This window comes from Balaenoptera musculus, chromosome 11, assembly GCF_009873245.2.
Source record: "Balaenoptera musculus isolate JJ_BM4_2016_0621 chromosome 11, mBalMus1.pri.v3, whole genome shotgun sequence".
Classification (NCBI taxonomy): Eukaryota; Metazoa; Chordata; class Mammalia; order Artiodactyla; family Balaenopteridae; genus Balaenoptera; species Balaenoptera musculus.
The window spans coordinates 9,679,772-9,701,081 of record NC_045795.1 but is presented as its reverse complement, the minus strand read 5'-3'; the positions used below and the strand labels follow the sequence as shown (position 1 = coordinate 9,701,081).

Sequence of the window (21,310 nt, the reverse complement as noted above, 5' to 3'; positions counted from 1 at the left end):
CGGGCTCAGCAGTTGTGGCTCGCGGGCTCTAGAGCACAGGCTCAGTAGTTGTGGCTCACGGGCTTAGTTGCTCCGCGGCATGTGGGATCTTCCCGGACCAGGGCTCGAACCCATGTCCCCTGCATTGGCAGGCGGATTCTTAACCACTGCGCCACCAGGGAAGCCCGCTTTGAACTTTTGACTTGACATGGTTCAATGCGTGGGTAAGCCTCTCTTTTCAATCATTGTCTTAAGTGACCACTTAATCAGTGCGCCAGACGCTGATCGTTTCTGGAGCAGATGCACAGAAGAGCTGGACGTGGCTGAGCAGACTCTAGCGGAAGAGACAGAGGCATCAGTGTGGAAAACTGTGCTGTGACGGGAAACTCCGCCAACTTCAACGGCGGCAAAGAGGAGAAGCTGACTCTGCTTCACGAGTTGGAAAACACCCCCCGGGCGTGCCATGTGCCATTTGGGGCTAGATTTTGAAAGAAAAGGAACTGTTCTCCCCACATGGGGAAGAGAGAGGAGTGGATTCCTGGAAAGAGGAAGAGATCCAAAAGGAACAGAGAGGCCTGAAAGAACATGGCATGTGTGGGAGCTTCAAGAAACCCAGAGAAACCCGGAGTGTCAGCCGAGATGGGGAACCAGAGGTGAGAGGTGCGAGAGGGGGCTGGAGCCAGATCCTGCAAGCCTGGGGGAAGTTTACTAGGCGTTTGGGTTTTATCCTATACCCAGAGGGAGAAGGAAGAGAACTTGAAAATGGGGATTGACATTATGACATTCAACAAATATGTATGGAAAGCTCACTCTGCACCAGACACTTAGGCTATGTCCGTAAGCAAAACAGATAAAAATGCCAACTCGTGGAGCTTACCCTGGGAGGTACGGTGAGGAGCAGACATTACACAGTCAAACTAAATCAGCTGTAGAGTATGGTAGAAGATACTCTACTTGGGGGAGAAAAGAAAAAAGTGACTATGATACAAGTTAAATGAGATCAAGAGTGCCTTGGTGGAGGAGGGGCTCAATTTTAATTAGCCTGATCGAGAAGACCTGCCACCAGGACACAACCAGATGTGCTTCTTAGGAGTATAATTTTCAAAGCAATGGCATCTTGAACTGGAGTGTGAAGAAACAGGTGGCAGAGAGAGTAATGAGGAGGCCACCACACTCGTCTGGAGGGCAGTGACAGAAGGGACACAGAGAAAAAAATGCAGTCCAGCACGGGGGAGAATCAACATATCTTGGTAATTTTCTGGATACACATGGGGGAGGACAAAGAAGCAAGAATTAAGTTTTTGCTTTCCATGACTGGGGAGATAATGAACACTTCACATTTTTCAACAAACTTTGAGTACAAAGGGAAGAAGCCAGACGTATACAATGGTCGCTCAAGGACAAGGGCTTTGGAACCAGATAATGCAGTTTTTGTTTCTGTTTTCTGCAAACCTCTTCAGGGAGTCGGATTTTATTTCTTAAGGTAATGGAGCACAGCTGAAGGAAATGTGTCAGGATGGGGATGGGGAGACGGGATCACGTCAGCAGGCTGAGCTGCAAGAGTCAGTGGAGAGGAAGAGGCTGAAGATGTAGGGAAGAGATTGAGAAGTCTGTGAAACAAGGTTCTTAGGGAGGAGAAGAGGTGGGATCACAAGTACTTATAGAAATTCGTCATCGGAGGACTTTACTCTGAGTCACTGAACGTCTGAACTGAGGTCTCTGGTCACAAATGGCACAGATCAGATGGGAGCCTCAGAAGGATTAATCTGGTCGCAGTGGATAAAATGGATTCTTGGAGCCTGATGGGAAGAAGATAAAGATTGAGGTTGGGCTTCCCTGGTGGCGCAGTGGTTGAGAATCTGCCTGCCATTGCAGGGGACACGGGTTCGAGCCCTGGTCTGGGAGGATCCCACATGCTGCAGAGCAACTAGGCCCGTGTGCCACAACTACTGAGCCTGCACTCTAGAGCCCGTGAGCCACAACTATTGAGCCCACGTGCCACAACTACTGAAGCCCGCACACCTAGAGCCTGTGCTCTGCAACAAGAGAGGCCGCGACAGTGAGAGGCCCGCGCACCGCGATGAAGAGTGGCCCCCGCTTGCCGCAACTAGAGAAAGCCCTCGCACAGAAACGAAGACCCAACGCAGCCATAAATAAATAAATAAATAAATAAATAAATAAATAAATAAACCCAAAGTTTAAAAAAAAAAAAGATTGAGGTGACTTTAAGTTTGGGTTACAGAGAGGCTGAGGAGACTGCTTTAAAAAACCAACTGCAATGAGTAAACAGAAGCCAAATAGAGCAAGTAAACAGCCTCTGGAACAACACTGAGTTTGGAAATTATTCTCTTTAAAGCGTATCAGCTGCTGGAGTTGGTGCTCCCTCAACAACGCTCAGTAGCTGGGAAGAGCCACACAGCGACAACTGTGGGAAACCACACCAAGGAGGTTTTGAGTCCAGGATGGACACCAGCTCAAGAGAGTCTGGTGATCTGATTCCCACAAGATCCCTTTCTCTTTTGTACGCATCACCTTTTAAAAATTTCTTGGGCTTCCCTGGTGGCGCAGTGGTTGAGAGTCTGCCTGCCAATGCAGGGCACACGGGTTCGAGCCCTGGTCTGGGAAGATCCCACATGCCGCGGAGCAGCTGGGCCCATGAGCCACAATTACTGAGCCTGCGCGTCTGGAGCCTGTGCTCCACAAGAGAGGCCGCGATAGTGAGAGGCCCGCGCACCGCGATGAAGAGTGGCCCCTGCTTGCCACAACTGGAGAAAGCCCTCGCACAGAAACGAAGACCTAACACAGCCATAAATAAAAATTAATTAATAAAAAAAAAAATTTCTTACTTCAGTTGCTAATCTCATTGTTACCTGTCCAGATTTTGCAAGTCTCCAAACCTACCTTCCCAACCCTAATCTCCTGCCTTCAAACCTGTATTTTAAACTGCTGCTAGCTTACTCTTCCAGAAGCCCACTCTTCTCAGAGACTTTCAAGGAGTCCACACAACTTACAGTAGAAAGTTCTCATTTCTTGCTTTGCCCTTCAGGAACCTCCGCCTGAGCTCCTGCCCAGAATGATCTTCCAGTACCTCTCTAAACATATGCTGCGGCCCAAATGAAACCCTGTCTGGGTCCCAGGGGGCTTCGGGGGTGGGGATCAAACCCCTGAAAAAATACGCAAAATTTCATGTCTATTTGAGTATCTGCATTTGGTTGGAAGAGTTCCCATCTTTCTTTGAGTCTCCAAATAGACTAAGACACAAAAGGTAAAAATTTTTAAGTATCCAGGTTGAGGCTTTTTATGAGTTCAGCCAACTTACAACATCCTCTGCTACGGATTAAAGGGAGAGAGTATATACTAAAGCCAAAAAAAAAAAAACAACAAAAAACAAAAACCAAGATAGAAGTTATTCAGGATTGACACGAGTTTGCTCTCATCGTTGGCGCTCCCTAATGGTTTGTTCAATAAGTAAACGAATGAGGGCATCTGATGCAGCTCCTTCACACCGTCTTGAGAGGTATGAAAATCAGCATCACTATTCGACTTAAGAAAAATGTACCACAAGGACCAAAAACCTGTTTCATAATCACATCTTCCAAAAATGAGTAAAAATTATTCTGAAATTACCATGTTAAAACAATTATAAGGGAGAGACCTTCAAGATGGCAGAGGAGTAAGACGTGGAGATCACCTTCCTCCCCACAAATACATCAGAAACACATCTACATGTGGAACAACTCGTACAGAACACCTACTGAACGCTGGCAGAAGACCTCAGACTTCCCAAAAAACAAGAAACTCCCCACGTACCTGGGTAGGGCAAAAGAAAAAAGAAAAAACAGAGACAAAAGAATAGGGATGGGTCCTGCCCCTCTGGGAGGGAGCTGTTAAGGAGGAAAGGTTTCCACACACTAAGAAGCCCCTTCACTGGCGGAGATAGGGGGATGGGAGGGGGGAAGCTTCGGAGCCACAGAGGAGAGCGCAGCAACAAGGGTGCAGAGGGCAAAGCAGAGAGATTCCCGCACAGAGGATTGGTGCCAACCAGCACTCAACAGCCCGAGAGGCTTGTCTGCTCACCCGCCGGGGCGGGCGGGGGCTGGGAGCTGAGGCTCGGGCTTTGGTCGGATCGCAGGGAGAGGACTGGGGTTGGTGGCGTGAACACAGCCTGAAGGGGCTAGTGCGCCACGACTAGCCGGGAGGGAGTCCGGGAAAAAGTGTGGACCTGCCAAAGAGGCAAGAGACCATCGTTGCGGGGTGCGCGAGGAGAGGGGATTCAGAGCGCCGCCTAAACGAACTCCAGAGAAGGGCGCGAGCCGCGGCCATCAGCGCGGACCCCAGAGACAGGCATGAGACGCTAAGGCTGCTGCTGCCGCCACCAAGAAGCCTGTGTGCGAGCATAGGTCACTCTCCACACCGCCCCTCCCGGGAGCCTGTGCAGCCCGCCACTGCCAGGGTCCTGTGATCCAGGGACAACTTCCCCGGCAGAACGCATGGCGCGCCTCAGGCGGGTGCAACGTCACGCCGGCCTCTGCCGCCACAGGCTCGCCCCGCATCCGTACTCCTCCCCCCGGCCTGAGTGAGCCAGAGCCCCCGAAGCAGCTGCTCCTTTAACCCCGTCCTGTGTGAGTGAAGAACAGATGCCCTCAGGTGACCTACACGCAGAGGCGGGTCCAAATCCAAAGCTGAACCCCGGGAGATGTGCGAACAAAGAAGAGAAAGGGAAATCTCTCCCAGCAGCCTCAGGAGCAGCGGATTAAATCTCCACAATCAACGTGATGTACCCTGCATCTGTGTAATACCTGAATAGACAATGAATCATCCCAAAATTGAGGCAGTGGACTTTGGGAGCAACTGTAGACTTGGGGTTTGCTTTCTGCATCTAATTTGTTTCTGGTTTTATGTTTATATTATTTAGTATTTTAGAGTTTATTCTCACTGGTAGATTTGTTTATTGATTTGGTTGCCCTCTTTTTATATATATATATATAGATATAGATATAGATATAGATAGATATAGATATAGATATTTTTTCCTTTTTCTCTTTACGTGAGTATGTATGTGTATGCTTCTTTGTGTGATTTTGTCTGGATAGCTTTGCTTTTACCATTTGTCCTAGGGTTCTGTCTGTCCATTTATTTTTTTTAACATAGTTTTTAGTGCTTCTTATCATTGGTGGATTTCTTTTTTACATTTGGTTGCTGTCTTCTTTCTTTCCTTGTTTAATTACTTTTTAATTTTTAATAATTTTCTTTATTTTTTATTTTATTTTATTTTTTTCTTTCTTTCTCCCTTTTCTTCTGAGTCATCTGGCTGACAGGGTCTTGGTGCTCTGGCCAGGTGTCAGGCCTGTGCCTCTGAGGTGGGAGAGACGAGTTCAGGACACTGGTCCACCAGACACCCCTGGGCTCCATGCAATATCAAACGGCGAAAGCTCTCCCAGACATCTCCATCTCAACGCTAAGACCCAGCTCCACTCAATGACCAGCAACCTACAGTGCTGGACACTCTATGCCAAACAACTAGCAAGACAGGAACATAACCCCACCCATTAGCACAGAGGCTACCTAAAATCATAATAAGGTCACAGACACCCCAAAACACACCACCAGACACGATCCTGCCCGCAAGAAAGACAAGGTCCAGCCTCATCCACCAGAACACAGGCACCAGTTTCCTCTACCAGGAAGCCTACACAACCCACTGAACCAACCTTAGCCACTGGGGGCGGACACCAAAAACAATGCGAACTACGAACCTGCAGCCTGTGAAAAGGAGACCCGAAACACAGTAAGTTAAGCACAGCAAGAAGACACAGAAACACACAGCAGATGAAGGAGCAAGGTAAAAACCCAGCAGACCAAACAAATGAAGAGGAAATAGGCAGTCTACCTGAAAAAGAATTCAGAGTAATGATAGTAAAGATGATCCAAAATCTTGGAAAGAGAATGGAGAAAATACAAGAAACGTTTAACAAGGACCTAGAAGAACTAAAGAGCAAACAAACAATGATGAACAACACAATAAATGAAATTAAAAATTCTCTAGAAGGAATCAATAGCAGAATAACTAAGGCAGAAGAACGGAAAACTGACCTGGAAGATAAAATACTGGAAATAACTACCACAGAGCAGAATAAAGATAAAGGAAGGAAAAGAATTGAGGACAGTCTCAGAGACCTCTGGGACAACATTAAATGAACCAACATTCAAATTATAGGGGTCCCAGAAGAAGCAGAGAAAAAGTAAGGGACTGAGTAAATATTTGAAGGGATTATAGTTGAAAACTTCCCTAATATGGGAAAGGAAATACTCAACCAAGTCCAGGTAGCACAGAGTCCCATACAGGATAAATCCAAGGAGAAACATGCCAAGACACATATTAATCAAACTATCAAAACTTAAATACAAAGAAAAAATATTAAAAGCAGCAAGGGAAAAACAACAAATAACATACAAGGGAATCCCCATAAGGTTAACAGCTGATCTTTCAGCAGAACCTCTGCAAGCCAGAGGGAGTAGCAGGACATATTTAAAGTGATGAAAGGGAAAAACCTACAACCAAGATTACTCTACCCAGCAAAGATCTCATTCAGGTTTGACAGAGAAATGAAAACCTTTACAGACAAACAAAAGCTAAGAGAATTCAGCACCACCAAACCAGCTTTACAACAAAGGCTAAATGAACTTCTCTAGGCAGGAGACACAAGATAAGGAAAAGACCTACAATAACAAACCCAAAACAATTAAGAAAATGGTAATAGGAACATACATATCAATAATTACTTAAACGTGAATGGATTAAATGCTCCAACCAAAAGACATAGACTGGCTGAATGGATACAAAAACAAGACCCGTATATATGCTGTTTACAAGAGACCCACTTCAGACCTAGGGACACATACAGACTGAAAGCAAGGGGATGGAAAAAGATATTCCATGCAAAAGGAAATCAAAAGAAAGCTGGAGTAGCAATTCTCATATCAGACAAAATAGACTTTAAAGACTATTACAAGAGACGAAGAAAGACACTACATAATGATCAAGGGATCAATCCAAGAAGAAGATATAACAATTGTAAATATTTATGCACCCAACATAGGAGCACCTCAATACATAAGGCAAATGCTAACAGCCATAAAAGGGGAAATCGACAATAACACAATCATAGTAGGGGACTTTAATACCCCACTTTCACCAATGGACAGATCATCCAAAATGAAAATAAATAAGGAAACACAAGTTTTAAATGACACATTAAACAAGGTGGACTTAATTGATATATATAGGACATTCCATCCCAAAACAACACAAGACACTTTCTTCTCAAGTGCTCATGGAACATTCTCCAGGATAGATCATATCTTGGGTCACAAATCAAGCCTTGGTAAATTTAAGAAAATTGAAATCATATCAAGTATCTTTTCCAACCACAACACTATGAGACTAGATATCAATTACAAGAAAAAAATCTGTAAAAAATACAAACACATGGAGGCTAAACAATACACTACTAAATAACTAAGAGATCACTGAAGAAATCAAAGAAGAAATCATAAAATACCTAGAAACAAATGACAATGAAAACACGATGACCCAAAACCTATGGGATGCAGCAAAAGCAGTTCTAAGAGGGAAGTTTATAGCAATACAATCCTATCTCAAGAAACAAGAAACATCTCAAATAAACAACCTAACCGTACACCTAAAGCAATTAGAGAAAGAAGAACAAAAAACCCCCGAAGTTAGCAGAAGGAAAGAAATCATAAAGATCAGATCAGAAATAAACGAAAAAGAAATGAAGGAAACAATAGCAAAGATCAATAAAACAAAAAAGTGGTTCTTTGAGAAGATCAACAAAATTGATAAACCATTAGCCAGACTCATCAAGAAAAAAGGGAGACGACTCCAATCAACAGAATTAGAAATGAAAAAGGAGAAGTAACTGACACTGCAGAAATACAAAGGATCATTAGAGATTACTACAAGCAACTATATGCCAATAAAATGGACAACCTGGAAGAAATGGAAAAATTCTTAGAAAAGTGCAACCTTCCGAGATGGAACAAGGAAGAAATAGAAAATATAAACAGACCAATCACAAGCACTGAAATTGAAACTGTGATTAAAAGTCTTCCAACAAACAAAAGCCCAGGACCAGATGGCTTCACAGGCGAATTCTATCAAACATTTAGAGAAGAGCTAACACCTATCCTTCTCAAACTCTTCAAAATATAGCAGAGGGAGGAACACTCCCAAACTCATTCTACGAGGCCACCATCACCCTGATACCAAAACCAGACAAAGATGTCATAAAGAAAGAAAACTACAGACCAGTATCACTGATGAACACAGATGCAAAAATCCTCAACAAAATACTAGCAAACAGAATCCAACAGCACAGTAAAAGGATCATACACTATGATCAAGTGTGGTTTATCCCAGGAATGCAAGGCTTCTTCAGTATATGCAAATCAATCAATGTGATAAACCATAATAACAAATTGAAGGAGAAAAACCATATGATCATCTCAATAGATGCAGAAAAAGCTTTTGACAAAATTCAACACCCATTTATGATAAAAACCCTCCAGAAAGTAGGCACAAAGGGAACTTAACTCAACATAATAAAGGCCATATATGTCACACTCACAGCCAACATAGTTCTCAATGGTGAAAAACTAAAACCATTTCCTCTAAGATCAGGAACAAGACAAGGTTGCCCACTCTCACCACCATTATTCAACATAGTTTTGGAAGTTTTAGCCACAGCAATCAGACAAGAAAAAGAAAAAAATCCAAATCGTAAAACAAGTAACGCTGTCACTGTTTGCAGATGATATGATACTATACATAGAGAATCCTAAAGATGCTACTAGAAAACTACTAGAGCTAATCAATGAATTTGGGAAAGTAGCAGGATACAAAATTAATGCACAGAAATCTCTTGCATTCCTATACACTCATAATGAAAAATCTGAAAGAGAAATTAAGGAATCACTCCCATTTACCACTGCAACAAAAAGAATAAAATACCTAGGACTAAACCTACCTAAGGAAACTAAAGACCTGTATGCAGAAAACTATAAGACACTGATGAAAGAAATTAAAGATGATACAAAGAGATGGAGAGATATACCATGTTCTAGGATTGGAAGAATCAACATTGTGAAAATGACTATACTACCCAAAGCAATCTACAGATTCAGTGCAATCCCTATCAAACTACCAATGGCATTTTTCACAGAACTAGAACAAAAAATTGCACAATTTGTATGGAAACAAAAAGACCCCGAATAGCCAAAGCAATCTTCAGAAAGAAAAACGGAGCTGGAGGAATCAGGCTCCTGGACTTCAGACTATACTGCAAAGCTACAGTAATCAAGACAGTATGGTGCTGGCACCAAAACAGAAATATAGATCAATGGAACAGGATAGAAAGCCCAGAAATACACCCACACACATATGGTCACCATATCTTTGATAAAGGAGGCAAGAATATACAATTGAGAAAAGACAGCCTCTTCAGTAAGTGGTGCTGGGAAGTCTGGACAGCTATACGTAAAAGAATGAAATTAGAACACTCCCTAACACCATACACAAAAATAAACTCAAAATGGATTAAAGACCTAACTGTAAAGCCAGACACTATCAAACTCTTAGCAGAAAACATAGGCAGAACACTCTATGACATAAATCATAGCAAGATCCTTTTTGACCCACCTCCTAGAGAAATGGAAATAAAAACAAAAATAAACAAATGGGACCTAATGAAACTTAAAAGCTTTTGCACAGCAAAGGAAACCATAAACAAGACGAAAAGACAACCCTCAGAATGGGAGAAAATATTTGCAAATGAAGCACCTGACAAAGGATTAATCTCCAAAATTTACAAGCAGCTCATGCAGCTCAATATTAAAAAAACAAACAACCCAATACAAAATTGGGCAGAAGATCTAAATGAATATTTCTCCAAAGAAGATATACAGATTGCCAACAAACACATGAAAGGATGCTCAACATCACTAATCATCAGAGAAATGCAAATCAAAACTACAATGAGGTATCACCTTACATCGGTCAGAATGGCCATCATCAAAAAAATCTACAAACAATAAATGCTGGAGAGGGTGTGGAGAAAAGGGAACCCTCTTGCACTGTTGGTGGGAATGTAAATTGATACAGCCACTATGGAGAACAGTATGGAGGTTCCTTAAAAAACCAAAAATAGAACTACCATATGACCCAGCAATCCCACTACTGCTCATATACCCTGAGAAAACCATAATTCAAAAAGAGTCATGTACCACAATGTTCACTGCAGCTCTATTTACAATAGCCAGGACATGGAAGCAACCTAAGTGTCCATCGACAGATGAATGGATAAAGAAGATGTGGCACATATATACAATGGAATATTACTCAGCCCTAAAAAGAAATGAAATTGAGTTATTTGTAGTGAGGTAGATGGACCTAGAGTCTGTCATACAGAGTGTAGTAAGTCAGAAAGAGAAAAACAAATACCACATGCTAACACATATATATGGAATCTAAAAAAAAAAAAAGAAAATGGTTCTGAAGAACCTAGAGGTAGGACAGGAATAAAGATGCAGACATAGAGAATGGACTTGAGGACACGGGGAGGGGGAAGGGTAAGCTGGGACGAAGTGAGAGAGTGGCATGGACATTTATACACTACCAAATGTAAAATAGCTAGCTAGTGGGAAGCAGCTGCATAGCACAGGGAGATCAGCTCGGTGCTTTGTGACCACCTAGAGGGGTGGGATAGGGAGGGTGGGAGGGAGACGCAAGAGGGAGGAGATATGGGGATATATGTATAGCTGATTCACTTTGTTATAAAGCAGAAACTAACACACCATTGTAAAGCAATTATACTCCAATAAAAAATTTTAAAAAACAAACAAAAAAAAACAATTCAAAGAAATTAGGAGTGCCTTTTAAAAAATTTAGAGTGGCAAAGAGCTGACAAACATTATAAAGGCCTAATTTTAACTCTATCATTAAATGAAGCCTTAAGAAGTATATTAGTAAATTCAAGATGTTTAGCCCTTAAGTCCAGATTTTTGAACAGACCTGATTACTTTCACTGACTGATGTTTAATCATCCACATGACTTCTTCCCCGAGTCCATCTGATGATAGGGCCTAGCCCTCAACCTTTTTTGCCACCAGGTAACGAATTTGGAAGGCTTGAGAGTGAGGAAAGAGACCAACTGCAAATAGTTTTGAAGAGGCAGAAAAATAAGAAAACAGAACAGGGCTGAGAATAAAGTGGTCTGTGTCCGAGCAACCGCAGGGACAGGAGAGAGAACAGCATGAAGGTGAGCAGTAGAGCAAAGGTGTGTTTATGAAATCAGCTTTCTTTTGAAACAGATCAAGAAAAAGCTGCTTTGCCCAAGCCCACGGCTCTCACAGGTGGCCTCCTGCTGCTGCTGAGAGAGAAGACGGCTGTCTGGAGAAAATGCTCACTTAGACACGAGTCAGCTTGAGTTGTCAACTGCCAGGACTGAGAATGCTGACCCCCAAAGGTAGGAACCTAGGCAGCTGAGCTCATTCAGAGAGCTGAGGGGGGCAGGCGAAGCCTGGACTAGATGACCTCTGGGGTCCTTCTAGTGCTTCCATCCAGAAAAACACCCTCCTAACAGACCAGACGGTCTGGGCTCCCTTTCATGACATGACTGGGGTTGGCTTTATCACAGGGAGGGTAATGGCTGGGAGGTGATTCTTCTTTCTCTTTAGAAAAGCAGGAGACAAAATACCTGATGGATGCACTACTGTAATTACCGAGAACCCAAGTAGCTGTGTCTGTGTGTGCTCTGAAGCCACCCCTCGTGGCGGCCCAGGGTTGCTCCTAGCGGGCTCCCAGAGGATGCAGTGGGGAGGGGCGGGCAAGGGGTACTTTAGCTGGCTTTACCTTACCATGGTATTTCTCACGGTGGCTTAGTTTTCAAAAGGCTTATCCAAAGAAAGCACCAACTTTGGTGTCCTGCTGGCCTAGAATGTGTTAGTCATCCAGTGTCCCCCAGAGAAGTTTGGAAAAAAGGAAGCCGCAGTGTCTGTGCTATCTGATGTCTAGTCAACAGAAGAGGCAGAAGGACCAGGACAACTGGGGGCCCTGCTCTAGATCTCCTCATATGCCAAGTACTCTTAGGATTTTTGGAGGACCTGAGATGCTCCCAGGTTGGACATTTGCTTCTCAACCCAAAGCAACGCCCCAAACAGAGTGCTTATGTAGCAGGATCTGATAACATTCACTTTTCCTTCCAATCTCATGGGAAGGGGTTATGGTTTCATGATATCTCACCAGCCTAGGAATGGGAGCCAAAGATGGGGGTGGAGGTGAGGATAGCTGTCAATTAACTACACTGAGCTGCCCGGAGCCTGAAACTGTCACCTTTCTGCCTCAAGCAGCATTACCTTTGCTTACAGCTGCAAAACGATGTCACACAGGTCCCTAGCCATTTAGAAAGTTCTCGACGACGATGGCTTTCCCCTTTTAAAATGCACTTTCAGTTCTACAGAGACACCTTATCACAGGGAAATGGAGAATTGCTATGAATGAACAGGCATAAGAGGGCAGTGGTTTCCCTTTTCACTCCAAAAGAAGTCATGGCACACTCTCCTACAGAGGTCAGATCTCTTTGAAGAGTTTCTGTCCAACCTAGGACTCATCTGTGTTAACTATGAGGTGTCTTTAAAAAACAAAAGGGTGATGCATTTTTATTCTAAAAATCCTGGGACTGCCTAGTCCCAGGAGGTGAGGAATGGGATGGAGATGGGGGCGGAGAGGGGAGGAGACTGGGCATCAGAGGCGGTGGCCATGGGGGCAAATGGAGGCTCCTTTGCCCAGAGAAGGTTGCCCAGTTTAGAGAACACGTGTAAGCCCATAAGGGCTGAGAGGTAAAGCAACACTGCCACGTTGCCCATGGAGCTACTGAAGGGTTCAGTGCAAACACAAACACGATGCCTGAAAACACACCAGCGTTAACACTGCTGAGGACGAGGATGTATAGTGTTCACACCTTCTCTTCTCACTCTGGCCTTCCCTTGACCTTCACTGTCCTTACACATTCTCCACCCTCTGGGTACCACCCTCCTCCTCCCTATCCCTCACCACCAAGTCAAAGATGGATCCCATCTGCATATTAGAATTAAGGTACAGACACTGATACTGGGGTAGCACAATGTTAATGAGAACACAGTTGCATTAAACAAAGGCTTTGTCCGTCTTAATCTAAAGGCTGGCTAACTTGAGTAAGTGCAGGCCCCAACGAGGAGGGGAAGGAGCTCTGGAGCCCCTCGGCTACCTGGACACACAGGTGGCTGCTTTCTCTACTTGGGTCTCCCCAAAGGAAAAACCAATCACACGCCCCTCAAAACAGTACCCACGCTCCAGATGCAACCATCACACATGATTAGGACATTTGAGTCTTAGCCACTGTACCTCTGGAGGGACAGGAAAATGTTTATATTGAGACGGTTGCTAATCATTCCTGTTATAGGAAGGGTATTCTTCACGGAGGAAGAACCATTAAGGGGTGTGTCTTAATGGCACAGGACAACACAGTCCTGAGGGCTGGGAGCAGGTACAAAAAGAAAGTGAGGCTGCATGTACCTGGGCCCATACTTCTCAGCATATCTGCTCAGGCACCGGCCAACTTCCTCCTTTCTTTCTGGCTCCAGAGATTTCTGCCTGGTAGGGGGTAGTCTACCCACTGCCGGAAGCGAGCCCCAAAGGGCTTTCCCAGGCATGCCACTGCCTTCCACACCAGGGACAGCCATCCTTTACTGGCACCTTGGCAAAAGGACGCTATGACAGCATGGAATGGAGGGAGGAGAGAGGGGAATTGATGAATCCCATGGGACCAAAGACGGCCCAAGTCATGTTTCTGTTAATCTGCTCTTGAAGCAATAGTTGAAATCCAAGAGGAATATGAGACTGTCCCCAAATCCTGTGCCCTAAGATATACTGATTTTTGAAGAGGGTAGCTGTACTGGTTCTGAAATTGTAGGCCACTGTATAAGCAGCTATGACTAACATGGTCTACAGAACTCTGCAGACTGTGAACAGGGTATCAGTTCCTTGTAACAGGAAGAGAGATTCTGAACAGGATGGTGCTTCCGTGGGCGTTCACATCAATGATGACAGTAATCATGATGATGATAACAGTATTAATAACAGCAGCCATTTTTAGTCACTTAAGTCTGCCAGGCACTTGACCTACACCCTCGATATGTATTACCTTATGTCATCCTCACATTAAGCTTATGAGGTAGTGTTATTATTATCCCCATTTTACAGGTGGGGAAACTGAGGAGAAACTTAATGAACAGGAAGATGTGATTCTCAGGAAAGAGACACCCAGGCTTTAAATGAAGACTTGTCTATTTTCAAGAATCCCTTCTTACACTATGAAAGGCTGGCTTTTCAAATCCCTGTGTTAGTGATTAAAGTAATAGGAGGGCTTCAGGGACAGGGAGAAAACGAGCTGCTTTTTGCAAAGGCTACAAAACAGATGCCAATATAAATTGATCCCACTCTAGCAACAGAAAAGTGGTGTCACCAATCTTATCCTAAAATGTCATAAAATATACACATATATAAAATGCATATGCGTAAAATACAAGCATATATGCCCTGGAGGATACCCGCCCGAGGTCACTAGCACATTCGGAACCATGTGTAGGAGGTTCTCTATTAAGCACTTATGCCACAGGCTACAATTAGGAACTCAGCAGGTGCCAGTTTGGCCTGGAAAAGGCTCAGACCTGCTTCACTTAGAAAAGGCTATACATTGTGTACGGTGGTGGTAAGAATCTTAGTTTTGAAACCAGGAGGATGTGGGTTCAGATCTAGAATCTACTGCCTAATAGTTGTTGGTGGATAAGGGTTCTTTCTGCCTTCCAGGCAGGAGGCCTGGGCTTCCTGATTTTCCTCCAGAGGATCTATCACCTCGCCTCCATTTCCAGTCCTGGCGGCTCAGTAAAGGATGATCTCACTCCTGACACCAGAGGTGGGCACAGGACCCAGCGCCAGCGAATCAGAACATTTCATTCTCCACCCACCCTCCCACCCCTAGTAATTCATTCAGGGATGAGCAATTGAGTCCCGCCAGGCAATGAGACTCAATTACAGATTTTGTTGGGGCTATTGATAGATGTGCTCTTTCAACTGGGACTGCATATTAGGCTCTAAGTCTCGTCGAAGCAGGGGCCATAAACTTTAAAACCTTTGCTCAGACCTGATTAATGCTAAAATAATTTCTAGGGCGCAATGGTAATTCATATGCTTTGAAAGGAAACAATTCTATTACATCAAATACTTTCTATTTTCTAAGAACTGTGCTGAGAGGATATTCACATTCCACGGCCACAGACAGTCAAGGGACAAAGAACATTGCTAATAGACTGGACAGGTGGGGAAATGTCTTATTTAAATTTACACAGGTCTGTGTTGTATTTATTGAGATAGTATATGTTATCTGCAAAGTTCCTCCTGAGATATTCAAAACAAAATTCCTGTTTCACCTCCCAGGAATCTAACCTTCAACCACCAAAGCATGTAATGACTAAAAAAACTTATAAAACATTCTATCGTTCCTTTAATCTACACATTTGTGCTGGGAATGGAACTTGTGTATTTAAATCGTAAACGAACTCTCAAGTCTTTTGTTAATACAAAGTAATAATCTTTAAATAATGTAAATTCTTTGATCATCTTAAAACCTCAGACCCTCGGTCTCAAAGTAAATAAATAGTGCCTCTCAGATTCAAATCAAACCACAATGAAACCTGGTTTCTCCTGCAGGGGTCAGCAAAACTTTTTCCATAAAGCCAAATCATAAATACTTTGGGCTTTATGGGCCATACACCTCTGCTACAAATACTCGATTCTGCTGTTGCGACATGAGCGCAGCTTCAGACAATCATGTACAAATGAGCATGGCTGTGTTCCAAAAAATTTTTATTTACCCAGGCAGCCAGCCTTTGGGACTACAGTTTGCCAAAACTTGCCCTATAGCATGGAGCTGCTGGCAATCTTTCTGCCATCTTGAGGAGAGAGGCTGCCTCAGAATTGAGCCAACAGAGAAAAAAAAAAAGGCTGAGGGAGGGATGGCTCAGGTGAGAATGAGACCTCATTATATCATTTGGGCCCCTGGATCCAACCATGCCTGGAACCATTCTAACCCTGGACATTTGCCTTACGTGAACCAATAAATTCTCTTTTTTACTTAAGCTAGGATGGGTTGGGTTCGCTTTCACTTGCAACCAAAAGAGTTCTAACAAATTAACTGACCACCAGTCTGCTCTCCTATAAAATAAGGATAATACTGACTTGTAAGGATTAACAGGTATGTACTTAAAAACACTCTTTGGGGGACTTCCCTGGTGGCGCAGTGGTTAAGAATCCGCCTGCCAATGCAGGGAACACGGGTTCGATCCCTAGTCTGGGAAGATTCCACATGCTGCGGAGCAACTAAGCCCACAAGCCACAACTACTGAGCCTGTGTGCTGCAACTACTGAAGCCCGAGTGCCTAGAGCCCGTGCTCCACAACAAGAGAAGCCACCTCAATGAGAAGCCCGCACACCACAACGAAGAGTAGCCCCTGCTCGCCACAACTAGAGAGAAAAAGCCCACACACAGCAATGAAGACCCAACACAGCCAATAAATAAATAAATAAGTTAAAAACAAAACAAAACAAAACACTCTTTGGGGGCATAGAAGAGGAGCTCAATAAAAGTCTCCTCTGGTACCAGGCAGACCACCTGGCCAATGAGGGTTCCTCTAGGGCTACAGTCGCTTACCTCTTCTTCACCCTAGGATGTCCCTTAAGGAATTACATGAATTTTTAAAATTTTGGAATCTCTGAACTATGCTGAGACCCTCCAGACTGATGTAAGAATCAACTGAAGTAAGTACCTATGAAATTTTTGATCGCTGGGCTCCATCTTAAACCTGCTGAACCAGAATGTGAATGCATAATACACAGCCCAGGTAATTCTGATGCCAGCGTTCCGAGAATCGCACTTGGAGAAACATACTAGATAGAGCACTCCTACAGAAGCCTTGAATCCTACTCCCAGTTGAATCCATAGCCTTCGAGTGGCTGGTTAAGGAGAATGATCCCTAGTGTAGAAAATTAAGTCATACTTCAGCGCCATCAGCCGGCCCCCGAATCCACAAATCACTGAGAATTCTTTAAAGATGTCTAATGTTCATGGAGTGCTTTATTCTTTCCAAGTGCTTTTACACCTGTTAGCTCATTAGATTTTCAAAACCTCCACATTATGTAGGTAGGGTATCAAATTTCCTAACTTTGTTTCCTTACAATTATGATTAACACACTATTTTCTCATCGCAAAGAATCACATCACAATTTAGCCTTTTTAAGACTTGCAGAAGGTCCGGGATAAACCTTTTGTTTAACCCTTTGTTTCCCAAACTTAATTTAAACACAAATATGGTTGTTTGGTGTTTCCTTGTGGGACACGATTGAGGTCTCATCATACAGTAGTGTTCCACAGAACAAAATTTGGAAAATGCCAAGGCAGTGTCTTTTTTGTCCCTTTTTACGGATGCAGGAAGTTAGACACGGAGGGGTCAACTGACTTGCCCGGAATATGCCAACTCACACAGGAATTAAAGTGGTCCAGGGCTCCTGAGTCTAGAGATGGGTCAATTGTCAGGCACACCTCGTATCTCTTGGATGGCTTGAGAATGCTCAAGACCAGGGTGTGTAGGTTACTGGATTCAACCCTTTTCAAACAGTCTTCCCCTCCAGTAATACCATCAAGGTTCATACACTTCTCAGCATTTTTTCCTCCCTTGAGCTCTTTCCGAGATCTTATAATAAGAGTCACTCAGTTACCTATTGAATGTAGGATGACAGAGAACCTTATGAAACCTTACGTTCCACTGAAGAATCATTTCTTGAGTCTGCTGCCTCTTAAGCTCAGATTTCTCATTTTCTTCCACTGATAACATTACACAGTTTTCTTATTTACCTCCCATTAGTTCACAGACCAATTCTTCAGTGCCATTTGTCATCTGTGTAGTGACTGTGTGAAATCTAAATAGTACTTCTGGAAAAAAATATTTTAGCAAGAATGAAGGTCCTTGCTAAACATCCCTGTTTTCTTTCCCTTTTCCATGTGTGAGTAATTACCATAAGTAGCTCTAACTTGGGCCTTGCCTTGACCCTTACTCAAAAAGTAAGAAACTAAAAAAAAAAAAAAAAAAAAAAAGTAAGAAACTGCTTATATATTTTTTGCCTCTTTCACAAGGAATTCTCAATTTCACTTGTTTCAGAACACAGAAATTAAATTCCATTAGTCTTTTTTCAGAGGTAAATGGCCCATTCTTTTTGTCCTGTCAATAATTCCTTAGAGGACCTTTGATTATTCTTCTCCATGAAAGATGTTCAATTTCTAAAGAGGTCTCAGCAAGGAAAGTCATTGGTTCATTTTTCCCCATAAGAAGTTTTGAATTCACAAAGAATTTAGAGTTTATTTTTAAATTCTTACTTTTTTTCCTAATGACTGAGGGACACGAGCTGCCCCACTCACTGACTCTGACCCAGCTCATCTTTGTTTTCTTCAGACACAACAAGAAACACATCATTTCTGCATCTAGGCCTTTACACCTGCCATTCCCTCTGCCTGGATGATTATTTGTTTCACTTCTGAACGCCACCTTCCTCCTTAACAGAGAATGTTGCACACCTTTCTGCCCATCTTCCCTCCTAACAGAACCCACATCATCATGCTCACCTGTCTATCCCTTCTCCACAGGACCACAAGCTTCCTGGAGGCCCCGCCCCCAGCACTAGTGGGTGGATCTCTGATCAGTGATTGACTGAAGGGTGGGTAGCCCGCGCATACCTGGCCATTGAGATCTGTAAGGGGTGCCTATATAGGCGGTCGGGTTTCTAAGAATGGCTTCTTTCCTCTTAGAGAAAGGCACCAAGAGACAGTTCTATTTCTACCTCTGATCGCTGTGGCGTCAGGATGTAAGGTCTGAATGGTTATAAGCATCTTGCAACCAGCCTGGGGATGGAGTCCTGAAGCAAAAGAGGGCAGAGGAGAGAATCACAGGGCAATGGAATCACGCTCGAGCCTGCCCCACTTAGGAATTTATTATGTTAGACAACAGATGATCTAATTGTTTAAAGCCAAGATGTCCAGGGTCTTTCTTCCCTTACTGTAGCCAAAAGCATCCTAATTGACCTTCCCTACTAGATTGATTACGCTGGCGAGCAAGGGCCATTTATGACACCTAGGAAATGATCAGTGAATATTTTTTGAGTGAATAAATGCATGAATGTTTCTCAGAAAAAGACACGATAGGAAATATTATATATACTCAAACCAGAGCCTATCCCCTGGAATGCACATGGTGAGGACAAACAACTGTAGTTGAGATTCATCCTTTATTTACTTGCAGGCAGAGCCATGGCTGGACGTGGGGCTGTGGCGGAGGAGACAGTGTCTACCTCTAAAAGCCATAGGGAAGAAATGACACAGGGAGACTTCTCTCACATTTTCCTGTTTCTTAGAAGAGTTGTCTTAGTTGTAAGTGTTGTCCCAAATCTAACTGAACTGGGGCTTTTGCTTCACCTCAGTCACTGGCTTTTCACAAAAGTTTGTCCCATATGCCACAAGAGATCTGTTGACCTGGGTCAACTCTGATATATTATTGAAGGGTAACATCACAAACTAAACTCCCTGTGCATTTTATTAGCATAAAAAGACAGTAACCCAAATGGTCCAATCACTAGGGATTAACTAAATTAAGGGACAAGCATTGAACATAAACTATGTGGCCATTAAAAATGATGATGGACACCTCTAATTATTGACATGAAAGCTGCCATGGTTTCTTATTCAGTGGAAAGTAAGTTGCCAAGTATTATATATGGTATAATTTGATTTTTCTAAAAGAGAGGTTTACTTACCTATCTATCTATGCATAAGCATAGAATCTGGAAGAAGAAACTTGGCTAAACAGTGGTTCTATTTGGGTCATAAAGTCAGAGATGATCTCAAATTTCTCTATAATTCTATTTTCTGATGGGGGGTAGATTAGATGTAATCCCATCTCTGCCATCTACAAGCCACGTACAAAGCCCCAATATCTTCCCTTGTACAAGAGAAGAAGTAAGAGAACCTGTCTCTTAAATTGTTATAAAGAATGAATATATGTGAAGCATTTATATCTAGCATATCAGCCACTGTGATTATTAAATTATGAAAAGTTTATTGCCATTATTGTAATGTGAATATTGCAATTGTGGTTAAGTGTAACAGAAATCTACAAGTGGTACTTAGTGGAGGTCTGGTTGAGTGTACAGGGCATAAAGGAATTACTGATAACTGAATGTCACCTCTCCTGCCAGAGGCTATCACTGGGGTACATGTGATGCAGCATTTAAAAGCCTGACTTTGGAGTGAATAGACATGTGCCTCATGAACTAAAGCAAGTTTCTCCACTTTAAATTGGGAATAATATCATCTTCTTTACAGGTTTTTGTATTACATAAGATAAGGTACTTACATGTGGAATACAGTTCCTGGCCATAGTTAAGATCCCAACAAATATTACTATTATTATTACAAATTCATCATAAAATTGTATTTTAAATGTAAAAATATTACCTTGACATTCCACTAATTATAATTCTTACCTAGCAAATTTATTTCATTTTAAAGAAGAGTTGTAGGAATTTAACCAAAAACTGGAACAGTGCACTAAAATGGTTTCCTGGGTTAAAAGAAAAAAAAAATCTACCACATTTAACTTTTCTGGAATATTAATATTTTGAAAGGAGATAGTCAACTCCTTTCTAAAAAGTGGACGGGGGAGGGAAGGGGCTCTTTATGAGAGGAGGGTACATAATAAGTTCAAATTTAGTTGGATGCCGAATTCATCTTTATTCTATAGGATTTAATTTACATGAAAATGGCACTCTACTGAAAAAAAGGAAGTATAGTCTTTATAGATTAATACACAACAAAAAAAGCCACTACCTTATTAACCCACTAGGTTAATAAGACATAGTTAAAATTAATTTTTGTCTTGGGGAAAATAATTTGGATTTTAATCTTAGAGCTAAGTTGACTACAAAAGCAAAGAGTAATTCAAATACATTCACACCGTTATCATGCAGTGCACAAAGCAAACACTCCATGCATCCTATGAAGGCTTCAGGGGCATGTATGTAAACAGAAATTGCCTGAGATCTGGGGTAGATCCACTAAGGAGAAAGAAATATGACACCATAAAGTCAATATTTTCACAGGTTTTCTAACAG

At 42.7% G+C, this 21,310-nt stretch overlaps 1 protein-coding gene across 7 annotated transcripts in view; it reads right to left on the bottom strand.

Annotated features, from left to right (window-relative positions):
• The window catches only part of PHACTR1 (phosphatase and actin regulator 1), a 527,020-nt gene that overhangs the window by 204,156 nt on the left and 301,554 nt on the right, over window positions 1–21,310 (bottom strand). The window contains exon 1 of one of the 7 annotated variants that reach the window (XM_036868641.1): window positions 1,036–1,040. The exons of the other annotated variants lie outside the window; for them this stretch is intronic. The gene's annotated coding sequence lies outside the window, so the exon portion shown is untranslated. Of the gene's footprint in view, window positions 1–1,035; window positions 1,041–21,310 lie in introns of those variants that run through there. 7 annotated transcript variants of the gene reach the window in all.